Here is a 17,530-nt window from a genome sequence, read left to right as displayed (position 1 = left end):
CACATGACACTGGTTTACTCAGTTGGTTAGAGCATGGTACTGATAACACCAAGGTCACAGGTTTGCTCTCCATCTGGGGAAGCTGCATATTCCTGCATTACAGGGGTATATTCCTGCATTATAGGACTAAATGACCCTTAGGTCCCTTCCAATCTACAATTCTATGATGAATTTCAAGATCAAACTGCAGAATACCCTCATGTGGTACTGGATTTTAAGATGAACAGGACTTCTCGAAAATAAACACATTACACACTTAGGTAAAGACAGTATGCTTCTAGAGAAATTGTGACATATGATGAACTACCTCAGTCCAGCAAATAAAGACCAACAACAACTTTCCTATTTATATGCTGCCCATCTGACGGAGTCACCCCAGTCACTCTGGGCTGCTTCCAACAACATGTTAAAGCACAGGAAAAACCTCAAACATTAAAAACCCTCCCTTGACATACTTACCTCTTCAGTGTCTTAATACTTCAGTAACAGGCCCCTCTTCATGTTTCCTTCACAATGGAGTTTTACTGGGAACAGGACTTTATTTACACACAGTTGAGCTGCACCTCCTATTTATGTCATGTGTTCCCTCTCTTTCCCTCTGCCCCACCTCTCGGATAGTAACAAAACATCTCTAATTCTTAGCCTTATTGTCTGAGTAAAGGATTTGGGGCAGGATAGTTTACAGTACACCTAATGGCATGTAACAGTTTCAACAAGCTGGAAGGTTGCATTCCTCCCCATTCACTCCCACCAAACAGTGAGGTTTTTATGTTACTAGACAGTAGTGCATTTTGTCTTCTGTGTATTGTAGCTCAGCCCAGTAGCTTGCCAGCCCAGTAATTTAAACTGTCTGCTGATGTTTGTCAGTAATCGCCAGGGGTAAGCAAGAGAGGTCAGGTGACCATTTGTTATCATGCAGCCAAGTTGGGTTGCGGTGGTGGTTTTTTGTTGGCACTAATTTGCAATATTATTATTTTTTAAGTAATAATATCAACTGTGGATTAAAGCCGCGTATGGGTGGAAGAAACTGGTTTGTTCAAGGACTTGTGCAAATTATCTTTTCAATTTAGTCCCATATATGCAGCGACCAAGGACGTAGGTTTGGTACCTTACATCACAATCCTATGTAATCCTATACCTACTTACCTGGGAGTAAGTCCCATTGCTGTGAATCCAGTTGAACTTACTTTTAAATAGACATGAACAGTATTTCGCTATTTATCACCCCCAATGCTAAGTAACTACCTCTTGCTCAGGCACTTTCTCATTGTATTGAAGGTGAATCTTACAAAACCAGTCATAATGCACAAACCACAACAAACTGAATGTTGTGTTATCCATCACCCACTAATCTGAACTGCAATGAATGTTAACATTTAAATAGCACTTTTGAGTGTTCAAAGCTTTTCCTATACATTGTGATCCTTCAAACAATGCTGTAAACTGGCCCGGTATTGTTATCTCTATACCGCAAACAGGAAAGGGGAGGGATGAAGCTGAGGTGGCATTTTTAATGCCAGCTGTGTCCCTCATGACAGATTTCAGCCACAGACTTCCTACTTCACATTCTTAGCCCTGGCCTCCACCATTTGTCAAACTATAAAAGCACAAGTCGTATCAATCAGGGTGGGATAGACAGCATCCACTTCCTCAACCAAGAGAGGATGTGATATTGGCATAAACTATCAACTAATCTGGGTTGCATTTGTCCATAAATTGGAGTATTAGACCAGCAGCAGTGGAACATTACAGGTTTAGGCCACATCTGCACTATATATTTAAAGCATAATATTAAAAGGCATGGCTTCCCCCCAAAGAATCCTGGGAACTGAAGTTTGTTAAGGGTGTCGGGTGTCAAAACTATTCTTTGGATTCATGAATCTTTAAAGTGATATGATCCCACCTTAAATGTGCAGTGAGATGGGCCCTTAGTCAATTCTGTGTTGATCACAGAAGCATTTTCCAGGTTATCCCACTAGAAAGACCATAGCTGAAAAACAGAATGCATGGTTTGCATGTCTATTGGGTCTCAGATTCAAATGCTGGCACTTCCAGGTTTTTGTTGTTATTTTTTAAAAGACCTAATAGCAGGTGAAAGCAAATATTTCTGGCAGAAAGCCAGATTAGGCAATACTGGGCTAAATGGGGGCAGATTGCATAGCCTAGCATTAGTTAGCATCCTACATTATGGGGGTGGGAGGGAATGTACACCCCAAAACAAGGACCATATAATAAATAGCTTTTAAGAGTCAAACTTTTGGAATGCAATCATAATATTTGAGGCTGCAAGATTCCTTGTGGACTAGAATCCCATTACTTTAAGAAGCAGAACACTATTGCACCTGCCAGAGCTAGCCTTCCTCTGAACCATTTATTGTGATTAAGCGAGTGGAGACTGGCTGCGTGCCTTTTAAGAGTACTGCTGTGGCGATTCCCTGCAATGAACCCGGCTCACAGTAGTGAGCAACAGCTGCAACTGTATCATTCTGCCTGGCCCCTGGCCCAAACTGAGCCTCCCAGCAAGCTTTGCTTTTCATCGTCTGCCTTGAACGTATCTCTAATCAGTCTCTAAACTGTCAAAGAGGAAAAGTTTACATAATTTAAGATTGCTTTAATAACTGTAAATATGGTGCATGGACTTTTGAGGCCACGGTACAGTCCTGTCAAGGTTGTGTGTCAAGCAGACGCGAGACTGGCCAGCCCTAGTTATATGCCACTGGAGGAAAACAAGAAGAGATCCTTTTCAGAAAGTGACTAAAAGCTGCAGAGCAGCACAGCAGCAACCACACTAATTAAACAGAGGGGGGTACCAGCTGCAAGTGCAGAGAATCTTTGGCTTGCACAGTAACAACGCTGGAGAGCATCCATTTTGGAAAGAAATGAGCAGCGAGGGATCAGAAGCCAAAGTGAAGTTCAGCCGGGTCTAACATAAGTTTCTGCTATCCCTGCTAGTTCTCATTAACACAGAAAAGGCATTAGAAAAGAGCAAAACTCTTCTGACTCTTTGTCTCCCTCCTGGTTTGGTTCACAGCGTTGATGGATTTCTTTTCAAACAGGAATGAGGAAAAATCACACATTTTGCAGTTCTATGCCGCAACTTGCCAAGAAGGTTGCTGGGAATGAGAGAGACGTGGGGATCCGATATTCATAAAACAGTACTTACATTGTGCTCACACAATGTATATAGATTAGCTAATGTAATTATTGTTGTAAGGAGATTTGAATCTCCACACAAACGGAGGCTTACGCAGGCAGGATAACATTGCCAACAGCTCCTAATGATGAACGAACCAAGGTTTTGCTTCTATGAGCAAGTTACGCATCTAGGCAACGTGTACACATCACCTTGGATTCAGTCCGAAAATTAAGATGCAACCCCAATTATAACTTTCACATGAGGTACTTTGATGCAAATAACATCATGGCGTCTCGGGCGGTCAATGGCTACTAGCCATAATGGCTATGTTTATTTACTGTAAATCTGAGCCATAGGTAGCTGAGCACACAGGAAGCAGTATGTCCAGGCAGGGAGTGGAGTAACAGAGGCATACCCATTGCAGGTCAAAGCCTGAGTGAAGAAAACCAATTGATGGAGAGTGGAATGATGGCCCAGGAAAGCTGACTAGTGAGAAGAACAGGCAGTTTGATAAGCCAAGGCACACAGAACAAGAGAGAGGATTGTTTCAGTGGTAGAGCATAGGCAGCAGGGCCCTGGTTCAATCCCAAACAACTCAGCAGGGACTGCATCACATTTATTCTTTCCAGCACCGAATAAAATGTTGGTGTCCAATAATTCTTAAACACTAACAGCACAAGATGTTTTTAGTTGGTGGCTTTTATTAATTTTATTGCAGCTTTTCTGTATGTTCCAAGTGATTCTGGAACTTGTGGCCTTCCAGATGTTGTTACACTCTAACCCCTATCAACCCCATTTGTCGGATATGATGGGAGTTGTAGTCTAATAGCATCTAAAGGGCTGGAGGTTTCTGATCTCTTTACTACACCCTGCTAAGCTGCTGCCAGACAGAAAAGACAGCACCAGACCACATGGGCCATTTGGCTGGCTCAATATAAGGCAGCCCCTTATGCTATATTAAGTTATCAGAGACCCTGTGGGGTAGGCAGGGGGAAATGGAAGATGAGAATCTCAAAACGTTAGACTTCCTTAGTGAACAGAATTAAAGCCAGACCTTTATTTATTTCTAGCAGTTGTAATAGTTTTCTGCCAAAAAGCACCAAAAGCATACTATGACACCGTCATAAACTATAATGCTACAGAAACGCAGAAACACAAACCCATATAAATAATACTAGAAATGTTAGGAAGGAATAATGCTGGAAGCACAATACAGCAGAGGCAAACATCAGTAATTGAAAACCTGCTAAAATAGAGGCACATTTTCTAATTTTCTTAAATTTAAAGTGGCTCCTCTTAGGAGGGGCTCCTTAGGAACAGGAAGCAACTACTGTTTCTTCGAAGAATGCCTATGAAGCAACACCACCACCACCACCCCGATCTTCATTAAGGAGGTGGGAGGGTTCCATTGAAAAAAGGAGGTCCCAAAGGGTAAAAAAAAGTTATTCCATTGGCCCCTGAAGGGGGCCCTAGTACCAAAGTAAGATACAAGACAATCAGGGACATGTCTCCATTAATTAAAAATGCATACAAAAATATGTTTATTAGGAGGAATGCACTTTAAAATGCTGACAAATTTTCATGAGGGTTTAAAAAAATGTGGAAATGTTGAGGACTGGATTTAATACTAGGAAAATGAGAACTTTAGAGAACTGAAATTGACATTTTTCTCCATCCCTATGCTGAGCAAAAATTGGTTATAGATCACCTCCACACCTTATACTGAGAGTGGAAGACAATACAGCAACTGTGCAGCCACTGAAGAACTAGAATACTCTTTACTAAGAGCCTGCTGCTCAAGTTATCCTTGGATCTTAGGCTACGCCAGAGAATAAAATATAAGAAAATACAAATTAACTCTAACTACATTGAGGGTACACAAGATGGATAATCTTAATGGTTATTTCCCCTCCCACAACAATAACAAATAAGTGGATAACACATAAGCTCGCTCATATTCAGCAAGCACAATTATATTTCTGCAAGGAAATTCAATCTTTTCTCTCTAGTTATTTTATTATCCATATAAACCATACTGCAACCAATTTAGCCCAGAGTTCTGGAACTCTCCCAGATTAGCTGGAAGCATGCTGCACATGTTAAAGAGAAGGAGGAGTGGGGAGGAAGAAGGCGAACCACCATCTGAAACTCATTAATCAATTAGAATTTTTAAGGGCTTACATCAAAATGTGATCTATTCTGATAAAGTAAACTCCAGTTCACAAGCAGCCTTTGTCCTTTGTGTTATGAATACATTTGATACAAAGTGCATGGGGTGCTTAAAGCACAGTGGGACAGGAACCTGGCACATGGCTGCACACTGAGGCTTAATACTTATGTAAGTCTTGTGGGTTGGAAGCCAACACCAAAAGAAATTAGCAAATATATTTATCTTTTTGCAGCTGGTCATTAAAAGCCTGAGAACTTCCAAATTCATTTTTCTTCAGTAGTTTTACCAAGATCAGCGTAGAACTGTTTGAGAGTAAGGGAGTCAGTGTGGATCAGGATACAGTCATACCTCATGTTATGTTTGCTTCAGGTTGAGCGTTTTCAGATTGCGTCCTGCAGCGACCCGGAAGTACCGGAAAGGGTTACCTCCAGGTTTTGCCGCTCGCACATGCACAAATGCGCAAAATTACGTCACGCGCATGCGCAGATGTGGCGAATCACAACCCGCACAGACGCAGGTTGCGTTCCTTTCTGGTTGTGAACGGGCCTCCAGAGCGGATCCAGTTCACAACCAGAGGTACCACTGTATTTGATTGTCTCTCCTGGTAGGAAGGTCTAGCACATGTATGAAAATGATCTACCGATGGTATTTAACACCGGTAAAATTAGCAAAAATGTATAGAACTACTTCAAATGTTTCTTGGAAATGTAAGGAGAAGGAAGGCATGTTTTACCACATGTGGTGGACGTGCAAGATAACAAAAGCATTCTGAGAAATTATTTATAATGAGTTGAAAACATTTTTAAAATAATATTTGTTTTTTTATTAGGAATTTTAGGTGCAGAGATACCAAAGAAGCAGAAATAATTATTTATGTACGCAACAACAGAAGTGCGGATATTACTGGCCCAGGGATGGAAAGAAGACGAAGTCCTGACCAGAGATGAATGGCTGATGAAGATGATGGACTATGCCCAAATGGCGAAACAGACCGGGAAAGTCAGAAACCAGAAAGAGAAGAACCTCGAGAAGGAATGGGGGGGAAATAATAATGTGTTTAATAGAACACTGTAAACAACTAAAAACTTTGGCAGGATTTGAGTAATGCTTGTAATGTATTAAAAACTATGGTTAAAATGGACTGTTTAAAAAAAATAGAGAGAGAGAAAATATGAGAAGCAGTTTGGAAAAGATTGACAATGGTAACCATGGAAGGACGGAGGGGAGTTGAAGGATTTGGGGAATCCTAAATCAGGCTTCCTCAACCTCGGCCCTCCAGCTATTTTTGGCCTACAACTCCCATGATCCCTAGCTAGCAGGACCACTGGTCAGGGATGATGGGAATTGTAGTCTCAAAACATCTGGAGGGCCGAGGTTGAGGAAGCCTGTTCTAAATAATTATGTTCATGTTTAATGTTTGAATTTTAATTTGCAATGCAAAACTTAACAAAAAAGATTTGACAAAAAAGGAAGGTTTTGCACATGGAATGGAGTGGTTAACTTGGACAATCTGAGTCTGTTCAGTCTTGGGAATGTTTTTTTTAATTTTTTAATGAACTGCAACAAAATACAGTTTGCATGCTGCAAGCACAGGTATATTTCTCTCTGCCTCAGGTGATTCCTCTGTTTCCCAAGATCCAAGGATTGTCAAACAGTGTGAAATGCCACATGTCTCACATCCTGTTCTGCATTTCTGACTGCTATACAGTAGTGGACATTGGACTATACAGATACTGGGACGACAACGGCACCATTGAACCTATGAGTCTGCACTCTGGATCCTGCAGTTCATTTGTTCAGACCACATGTTTTAATTTCACCTTGGCACACTGTAGTCAACCAAACCAAGGCCTTCAGCCTGGCACACATATTCAGTAATCTATTTAGAAAAAAGGAAACCTCCATGCTCAAGCTGCCCCCTGGCTATCTGCCACCAGGCTCTGATCCAGAAGGAGCCATCTGGGTCAACCCAGGGACCACCTGCCCCACCACAAATCCAGCCCCAAATGAGTTAAAGATATGCCTGGGAGGAGAAGATGCTGCTGCAGTTCCTTCTCCTTCCCTCCCGATCAAGGATGGGGGTTAGGTTGTGCAGGATGCTCCTTTGCAAGCTTGCTGTTGTGAAGAGGAATTGAGCCTTCAGGATGCTGCTTCACAAGAGGCTTGCATCCTGGGAAACACCATGCAGGACCAATTGCAGGACCATGCAACAGTTGTTGAGTCGAGGCATAGATCCTGCAGAGTGCTACTTCTGAAGCAGCTCCTTTGCAGGAAAGCAGGGGCATCTTACCCATAGGGGCTAGTGGCACGGGGCCCCACGGTGCCAAGGAAGAGGAAAGGCTGGACGTGACGCCTCCCGGCAACAGCTTGCTGTCCTCTGCCATGCCGCGCCGCGCCCAGAGCCTCCTCCCCACTGGAGGAGCCACCCTCCAGACTGCCCGCTGGGAGGGAAATGTGGGAGGGGGGATGGAGGGATTTTTGCACCATGGCGCCAGATAGCCTTAAGACGGCCTTGCAGGGAAGGCACCCACAAAGAAGAGCCCTGCACCATGCAGGATCACAACAGGTGTTGAGTGGAGGTATTGATCCTGCGGGGCATCAGGCAGAAAGGAGAGTCAAGCTGCATTGGGCTCCTCCCATCTCCCAGGTAGACCCAGACAGCAGTCGGCTAGGTCTTGGCCTTTCATAGCACTCCTGATGTATTACTCTCCTGCTTGACTGATACCCCATCCTTGGACAGTCCCAGTTACCTCTGCGTCCTCCAACCCAATCTGCAGAAATTGGTGGGTGTCTCAACCAGACCTCATCCAAGGCCTGAATCTAATTCAGTAGGCTCTGTCTGTGGGAATGTTGAGGAAAGTAGGAGAGGATATATTGATTAAATATTATCCCTCCTTACTCACACTAGTGAGCAAGCAGCAGAGCACATTCCCTTGAAGATTGCTGGAAGCAAGTTGATGGATTCGTCAGAATCATTTAAGCTAAGCAATCCAGTCTGGCTTGTTCCTGGTAAGTTTTCCCTTTTATTTCCCTCTTAAAATAATAATAGCCCGACAGTCTTGTTTAAAAGTAAGAGTAAAGTTTACTTGCATTCAGTTCACAGTAGTATTCTGAAGGCAGGCTTTCTTCTTGTGGTTACAGTTACCGGTACATTTGTTGAGAAAAGAAGTTTGAGCTATGCCTCAGACTTTCTACCTTGTGACTTCCATCCTCCGTAAGGATGAGCCATGTGCTAAGAGCCAGAAGAGAGGAAGATGGCAAAAGAGCAAAAGAGTCCAAAAAGAGAGGAAGATGGCTGCATGGCTAGCCCTTTTGTAGGGTCTGCTAGGGTCACACCCATCTACCTGGTCACACACGGGGAGTGGGGGGAGGCTCCAGAGCAGGTATGAGAGGAAGTCCTCCCTGTCTGGAGCCACAACTCCCTGTGTGTCCACTCTAGGCAACAGGAAAATGTTGTCCTTGACTGCTTCAGTGATAATACACCCCACACAATCGGACTCAGGAATTAGGTTTCTGCTGAATCCAGAGCACAACCCTACTGTTTGGCTTCAAGTTAGCTTCAGATCACACCTTTGAATTCAAAGATTTAACCTGCACCTTTCATAACATTTGAAGCAACCTGACAGGGCATTGATAATGTGATAATCACATGGTCAGGCTGTCCTAGTTGACTCCTACAATTTGTGGGTCTCTTCTACTGCTACGTTCATGGCATAGAGCCATTTACCGGCATCTTATTCCCATGCTACTCAGATCATATGAGAACATAAGAGCAGCCTTAGTCCCAGCAGCCAACCAGATACCTATGGGAAGCACAGAACCAGGTAACACCTCTATTCTGTTATTTCTCTGTTGCAACTGGAGTTCAATGAATTCCACTTCTGAACTGGGAAGTTGCAAATACCCCTCATAACTAGAATCAACCGATTTATTCTTCTACATAAATTTGTCTGATCCTCTTCTCTAACTTGAAAGGGGTATCCACAACTTGTCATAGAGAAGGCCATAGTTTAATAGGATGATGTATGGAATATTTAATTTCCCCAGTCCTGACAGTTTCACTGGATTACTTTCAATTCTAGTATTATAAAAGGGGGAGACTATGTCTCACCATGCAAAATTTTATAAATCTATCCTGTTCCTTCTTGGCCAACTTGGCCCTTCTAAATTTTAAAAGTCAACCATTGCAGGGAAGCTGCGCTGAACTCCTTTCCAGTTTTATTGCCTTTTTTAGACACCATTTTTTGAGATATCGTAACCAGAAGCCCTGGTTGTGGTGATTTGAACCCTGGTCTTCCAAGTTCCTAGTCCAGCATTCTAACCACTACACCACAACCGAGTCTCATGAGCTGCTCCCATGTGGCCCAGAACTTCAGTGGAATAGGAGAGAAAGATTGCCATGGACTGGCTGGCCACAGAGAAATGGAGGGACAAACCAGCTGGGGAAGTAACAGGGGAAGAAGGCTCAGAACCCAGGGATTGGTGGAGGAAGGAAAGGATGTGTAGCTCATTGTGGGAGGGATCACAGCCCTGTAGTGGAGCATTTGCTTTGCCTGCAGAAGGTCCCTGGTAACAGTTCAGTCACCAGCACCTCTAGGCATGGGCATAGCCGGGGGGGGGGGTGCAGGGCGCAGCTGCCCCCTAAATCAAGTAAATAAATAAAAATACTTAAACTGACCAATGGAGTCTCGATAGCTCGGTCCTGTCCCCCCCCCCCAACATAAATCCTGGCTACGCCATGCCTCCTGACTACGCCATGCCTCCAAAGAGGGCTAGGGAAGACTCCTTGCCTAAAACCCTGGAGAGCAACTGCCAGTCAGTGCAGGCAATCCAGAGCCTGATGGACGATTAGTGTGACCGCTTTCTGGTGTTCTTAAGCCTTCTCCATGTTCAGCCTACAGCATGTTCTAGAGGTGAACCCTGCTATGAAAGGAGGTCCTGGGGAGATACTATCCACCATGAAGCCCACTGCAACGCTAGCAACTGTTTTCATCCCACCATTAACAGCAAACCTGTTGCTTTTCCTGCCGCTCCCTAAGGAGTCTAGATGAGACCGACCGACCTCCACCCACCCGCCCCGCTCCTCCGATCAGCGTTGCGCTTGCAGGGCCCGAAACCTCGGCAAGGCAGGCGCGCCTAGTCCCCCCCATGCCGCTCTACGGCCCCTCGAAACAGCCTTGCAGGAGGCCAGCGAGCTTCCCATTCAGTCACAGCCCGCCACAAAGCCCATCATAATTGGCACGCCGTCGGATTGCCATCACCGAAGCCCTGATCCAAAATTTAATGCGTTTTTTGGAGAAAGGCTGATAATAATCATCATTTAAAAAATCTACCCCGCTCTCCCCTCCTCCTTGCAGTTCATGGGCATGATGGCAAATGCGAAGCTACGCAGAGCTGCGTTAGAAGGTGGGGGGAACCTGCAATGCGACGGGGAAGGCAGGGAGGAGGAGCAGGGGGGGCGGTGCAGAGAGAGAGAGAGACGAGCTCCCTGCGTTTCCTATTCAAAGCCAAGGGAGGCAAAACCCTCCCCGCGGAGTGGGGAAAGCTCTCCTCCCCCAGTCCCGTCCCCCAGATCCCCCCACCCCGCTCCGGGAAAGAGCTTCGATCATTTTTCGAGCGGGTGGGGGGCAGCAGCAGTCTGAAGAAGCCCGGCGGTAACCTGATCCCCTGCAAAACACATCAAGAATAGAGAGCCTGTCTCGCTCGCTTGTCTGTATCTCTCTCCACCGCAGGGGAGTTGGAGGAGGGGTCGGCCGTGGAAGAAGCGGGGAGGGCTGTGCCTTAAAGCGCTGTCCCAGCGGGGCTGGACAGGGTTAACCTCCAGATCCGCAGTTAAGCGAGGGAAGCGCTCTGCCCAGCGACCCCGCCCCCGCCAACACTTGCTGCAACGCTCACTGCGGATGTTTCCAGAGAACAATGCATTTTTTAAAAAAGTAACTATATTTCTTTTTTTGCACACAGCGTGATTAACCCTGCGGCAGAAGGCGGTAGATTTCCTGTAGGTGTTCTGTTTCATGAACGATCGTTTCTGCGTTCCTTCATTCGCAGTTATTTATTTTGCTTTGCCTACTACCCGAACCCCAACGTCCTAGACGTGGTGGGCTATCAATCTGAACGGAACCGCCTCAAATCGGTGCAACAGGGCAGGGTGAAGCGCCCCGCATAATCCTCCTGCCCTGCAATCCTACACCCACTGACCAAGGAAGCAGTCCTGCTGATCGCGAGTGGCACTTCAGAGAAGGCGTGCCTAGAATTACGCTGCAGTCCTAGCCACACTTACCTATAGCCCTCAATGAGACTTGAGTAGGCTGTCAGGCACTGATTAGTGAATATCCAGGCTCAAACTGGATATTCCCCCCATACAACCGTATGATGGCCTAGACCCCAGTGGATCCAGGAGGGTGTGCGAAGAGACTCCAGGTGCCTAGTTACTTATCCCTCTTTGGACCGGCTACAAGAATCTAATTTGCAGAAATCCTTGTATTCCATCCCACCTTGGATGGAGCTCTCCTGACGATCTTCTAGATCCACCCGCCCCGCCCCCTTCCTTTCTGCAGATCGCTAAGGAAATCTGAACTTAGCTTCTTTAACAATACTTTTACCTACTGGCGCAATGTTGCAGATATATGACATACTGTATATACAACAATATTCCCCACCTCACGCGGATACAGGGCTTAAAGCGAGGGCTTCGCTCTATACGCGATGAGCCCTCTCATTAAGGGAAAAGACAATGCCAGCATTCAATGGGGGGCGGAGATGGCTTTCTCTTATCTGCATTCAGCTTTGACTTTCATGCGCAAAAAGCTCTGCTGCAGAGCGCGAGCAAGCTCCTGAAAGTGGAAACGACGACGCTCGAAAGAAAGCGGCGCGCACCACGCACCGTTCCCCTCTTTCCCTTTCCTGCCAACTTTGAAACTTTGCACTAAAAGTGCGATAGTTCCCAACCCGCAGAACAGAACTGTAAGACCGAAAAGCAGACGCTCGCTGCACGCTTGTTTGTAAACTTTGGCGAGGCGAGACTAAGCCCGCCGCGTGGGCGAGAGGACGAGAGCGCGTCCCTTCTTGCCAAAGTCCCTGGGAAGGTGAGCCGCTTGCTCGCCAACGCCTCACAAGGCGAGCGAGGTGGACAAACAATAGAAAACCCTGGAGGTGCGGACCGAACAGGGATAAAACGGCTCCCTTCTTTTCCTCTGCAGTCTTCTCCTTTAAATTGAACTGCAGCAATGAAACAAACAACGCGCCGCGCACTTAAACCCACGCCCTCCCCTTGTTTAGATCAGCTGCAAAAAAAGGAAAGAAAACAACCCACCCTCGTCAGATGTTTGTTAATGTTTCTCGGCGGCGGCCACCAGAGTTCTTCCCCCCACCTCCCCGGCTATTTATTAGTAGCCAGCCAGCATTTCACGCCCGCCTCTCTCGCCCTTTGCAAAAAATTCTCACTCACTTTCTGTGCGCGATGCCCCAAAGCTCTTCTCTTGCAGTGCGTCCTGCTTCCCTCGCCTGAGCAGCCCGGCAGCAGCAGCAGCACTACTGCCACTCTTCATACTTCTGATCTCTCTCTCTACTTGGTGCTCTCTTTGGGAAACCTTTTTTTTTTCCTCGCCAGAAACAGATTTCCTACATTTCATCAGTCCACATAGACTGAACGGAAGTTTAACGCTTACTTTTTTCTGGCGGAGGGAAAGGGGGGGCGTTGAAACAACGACACGGCAAATACAATTGACACCGGTTTACCCAGCCTTGAAATGCAGATATTGAATTACAAACTATTGGCAAGGACTTTGGGTTGAGAAGGGTCCAGCTCTTATTTATGCTGCTTCCAATATTCTGGTGGAGGGGAAGGAGGGATGGGTGAGAAATACCCTTTAAAAATAATACTGTAAGCAGCAGGCTGGGGTTTATTGGAAAGCGTTTACTGAGACACCACAGTATGTTGTAAAATGTTTCTTATGGAGATGGTTTAATTTTTAGCTTTGTTTCCTAAAAAGATCATTGGGTGAGAGGCGCATCCCATTGAAGTCAGTGGCAAAGTTCCCACTGATTTGAAAACACAATAAAGTGTTGTGGCTGGTTTGCTGTAGCATTAACCATCTTCCCCCTTTCCCAGGCATTTGATAAAGCTCAAACCACATTAATCCACTTACACATTAATTCCACATGGCTAAAGACATGTTGTGGGATGTCCACATGAAACCCTCCCGCTAATTAACATGGTACAATCTCCTAGAAAGCTCTCCTGGCTAAGAGTTAATTAAATGAACAGCAGAAAGATTTGCACAAAAGAACTCTCTAGAGCAAGGCAAGGGGAGGGATCTGTGGCCCTCCAGATGTGGGTAGACTACAACACTCATCATTTCTGACCATTGGCCATGCTGGCTTGCGGTGATGGGAATTGGAGTATATCAATATCTGGAGGGCCACAGGCTCCTCATGTCTGTCCTAGCCTCCTTGAGTCAGGCTTGTTTGTCTCCCACTCTGCCATTCTCACCAGCACTCAAAATCAACAGGCTGAGACCATCACTTCACCTTTCTACATGGTAGGGCTGCATCTGTAGGTCTCATGCAAGTACACCTCTGACTCCTAAGGAAGTGCCTTATATGCAGAGAACTGCAACACTTGACTGAATCCTCAGACCAAGACCTGGTTCACACAGAGCATCTGCTTGGTCACTGTGGTAACAGGATCCTGGACTACAGGTCTGCTCCAGCCTATGACTGTCCGGTACCTAAAATTATCCAGTCCAAAATACTGTCAGTATATACTTGTGGACTGACAACTGACAATTTTGTGACATGGTCAGCTCCTGGCAGGGCTGTCTTAAGCATATGTGGCGCTGGGGTGCAAAGATCCGCCAAGCACCCCCCCCCCAGGTTGCCCAGTCCCAGGCGCACAGGAGGGTGGAGCCGACTGGCCGTCTCGGTCTCCCCCGAACTCACGCCGCAGAGCCGCCTGCAGCAGAAGAGCCTGCCGCGGCTCTCCAACTGATGGGCTGGCTCTTCCCCGGACTCAACTCTCTGGCCCCGGACTCTTGGCCTGGCGCCCCTGAGAGCCCGGTGCCTGGGTGCTCCACACCCCTAGCGCCTATGGGTAAGACGGCCATGGTTCCTGGGCTCCAAATGCTCCAATGTGTAGCTCTTATACAAATACTTGTAGTTACAATGGACTAATCTCAATGACTTTGCCTTAACTGGCTGCTTGCTTGAGACATACATTTGCCTTTGGAACAGATGCATCTATGCAACATGCCAGGACCTTTCCAAGCACATTTTAAACAATATTGTTCTTCAGAGCATTCTTTTAGTTGCACTGGTCCTCTCTAGCACCAGTACAGCTGTAACCAGTCTTCATGTACTGTAATGGAAGCTGAGATAGCCTAGCTGCAGAGGGAATTGCCTCGTGGTGATGGGATTTTAAAATACTGGAAATGTTGAGTACATCTTTTAAAAACAATGTGATGGACATGCTATTTGGAGCAGAGCCTACAAATTGGCACTGCTATAATGAAAGAGACCTTTGCTTGGCACAACTATATCTCAAATGGACTGCAGAGCAGAGTGCCAATGTAACCCAACAATTTCTGATTATACAAGTCCCAACATTACGCAGATCTTCTTTCATAAACAATAGTTCGGTTAGTAAAATGACAGTGTTCTTCCACATTTGGCTCTACTCACTTGTGTTGTGCATGGGTTATATTGCAATTAGTGGAACTGCCCCAGACCTGATGGACTATAAAGTTGCTGCCATTTAAATAAGAAGCTTGGTGGTCAGTAGGCAGAAAATTTGGGGGCACTTCGGCGGCAGCTGTGATAGGATATTGCAGGAATAATGACTTAAAACATTGTGACTTATTATGCAAATAGTGACTCTGCATACAAATTCTTCCATACACTCTAAAAAGGGTGCATGGAGCATATGCAATCATTAGAGCATTTCATCTCTTTAACCAGGCAGAGGGCCTTCTCGGTCATGCTGCCCACCCTGTGGAAAGCCCTCCCATCAGATTTTGAGGAAATAAACAACCATCTGCTTTTGGAAGACATCTGAAGGTAGTCCTGTTTAGGGAAGTTCTTAATGTTTGATGTTTCATCAAGTATTTAATATTCTGTTGGGAGCTGCCCAGAGTGGCTGGGGAAACACAGCCAGATGGGCGTAGTATAAATAAATTATTATTACAGTGGTTCCTCGGGTTACATACGCTTCAGGTTACATACGCTTCAGGTTACATATGCTTCAGGTTACAGACTCCGCTAACCCAGAAATACTGCTTTAGGATGAGAACAGAAATTGTGCTCCGGCAGCGCGGCAGCAGCAGGAGGCCCCATTAGCTAAAGTGGTGCTTCAGGTTAAGAACAGTTTCATGTTAAGAACAGACGTCCGGAACGAATTAAGTACTTAACCCAAGGTACCACTGTATTATCATCATCATCATAGGATTTGTAAACTACTTTCCAACAAATGCTTCCAAAGCGTTTGTACAACAAAAGTCAACATATATAGCAAAAATGAAATGTACATAACGATCTAAAATACAGGTCTTAAAAGCATAAAAATTGCAAAATTACACACAGAGTACAATATAAAATGGCCAAGCTACTGTTCAGGGAAAGCCCTCTTTACAATATATGTTTTCAATAACTGCCTAAAAACGAAAGGTGCTAGGTGCTTGTCTAAGTTCCATCCGAAGCTGATTACATACAGCTGCAATTCCAAGCGCATGGCACCAAGCATGCAATTCCAAATCGAACACTTGCCTGTTGAGCACACTTCAGTTTTGGGTGTGAATTGTCCTGCTAATGTTGTAAGTGTAATACTGCACTCTTTGAGGCTTGATCTGCAAACCAGTTTAACCCTAGTCCAGCCAGCGACCCCAGTCTACCTGGCTGCATCGCAGCATAGGCCAGTACCTTACTATAAATTCCTATGAAAAGAAATGGTGTTTGAGCTATTCACTTATAGTAGCCATCCCACCTGGTCGATACGTAATCTTTCTATAACCTTGTATATTCCTCTTTTGTATCCTGTCTCTTAGATTGTAATATATTAATATATTTTAGCAGGAACTCTTTGGACAGCACGTAGTATTTTAAACATTTTATAATAAACTATAACTTCCAGACTTAAGGCCATTTTGCTTCTTTAGAGTTGTGTGTCTTCTGCAGCTGATTGGCTTGGCTCCAACGTTTTTACTATCAAACCTTCAATGCAAAAAACATACAACAAACTGCTTTAAACATAGAGGATATGTTCAGATGTTATGAGGTTGAGTCTAGCCTCTCCACCAGGCTCACATACTCCCTGCTCCTTTCACAAGGCTGTGAGGAGGAGATTAGAACCTCCTGTTTCTATTTAAGAATAAGCAGAGTTCAGCACATCCTCCAGACCCAAAAGTGTAGTTAATATTAACTAAGGAAAGTGAACATGAATCAGCTTCACGAACTATGGTTTTAAGTTGTCCTGTTTCCACTAACCATAGTTAGGATTAACCATAGTTTGCTTTGTGCTTGAACAACACAAGGCAAACTGTAATTAAGCAAAACTCAGAAAAGGCTTCTGAACTCCTTACAGCCTCACCAGATGAGGAAGAGGAAATATGTGAGCCTGGAGGGAGGTTAGGCTTTTTGTCATAACATTAAACTATGGTTTAGCATTACATCCAAACCACCGTTTTCAGTTAAGAATCAAATACGTGGCTAGATCACACAATTAATCCATTTTATTTTTAATACATCAGCAACTAAAACCATCTTCTATAACATAAAACAATGGCTGCCCCTAACAAAATTTACCTAATTAGTTTCTTGCAATGGCCCCAACACATGCAAACAGATTTAAAGTAACCCAAACAGATTGCACACCCCACCTCCTCTGTTTATTTGTCTCCTTTTTGCTGAAGAAGTTTGTTCCTTGCAGGAGATCAGCTTCAGATGATAAACTCCAGCTGTTTTGCACTACAGCTCCCATCAGCCCCAGTCAACACAGGAGTTGTAGAGGGCTGATGGGAGTTATAATCCAAACGTCTGGAGGGCCCCAGGTTGGCAAAGGCTGCATAGATAAAATAGAAATTGCTTTTTTCTACCATACTTCTTCCCTGACGCCTGAAGCCAGACTGATTGAAGCCATTCCTCCAAAATCCACATACAAATAAACTGACTGCTGCCTTGGGGACAGAAACATGGGTTGTACCACCTTAGCAGAACTGGAGGAAATTGCCTTTTGT

At 45.1% G+C, this 17,530-nt stretch overlaps 2 protein-coding genes across 5 annotated transcripts in view; one reads left to right on the top strand and one right to left on the bottom strand.

Moving 5' to 3' along the window:
- GAS2 (growth arrest specific 2) overlaps window positions 1-13,036 on the bottom strand; it is a 111,882-nt gene extending 98,846 nt beyond the window's left edge. The window contains exon 1 of one of the 4 annotated variants that reach the window (XM_081883126.1): window positions 12,754-13,036. The gene's annotated coding sequence lies outside the window, so the exon portion shown is untranslated. Of the gene's footprint in view, window positions 1-459; window positions 657-11,586; window positions 11,800-12,753 lie in introns of those variants that run through there. The other 3 variants (XM_081883125.1, XM_081883128.1, XM_081883127.1) reach the window with 3 other exon arrangements.
- The window catches only part of FANCF (FA complementation group F), a 327,076-nt gene that overhangs the window by 293,439 nt on the left and 16,107 nt on the right, over window positions 1-17,530 (top strand). The gene's annotated exons all lie outside the window — the stretch shown is intronic.

Source organism: Podarcis melisellensis (genome assembly GCF_964234715.1).
Source record: "Podarcis melisellensis genome assembly, chromosome: 1".
NCBI lineage: Eukaryota > Metazoa > Chordata > Lepidosauria > Squamata > Lacertidae > Podarcis > Podarcis melisellensis.
The sequence above is the reverse complement of the archived record's forward strand: the minus strand, read 5'-3'. Positions and strand labels throughout refer to the sequence as shown.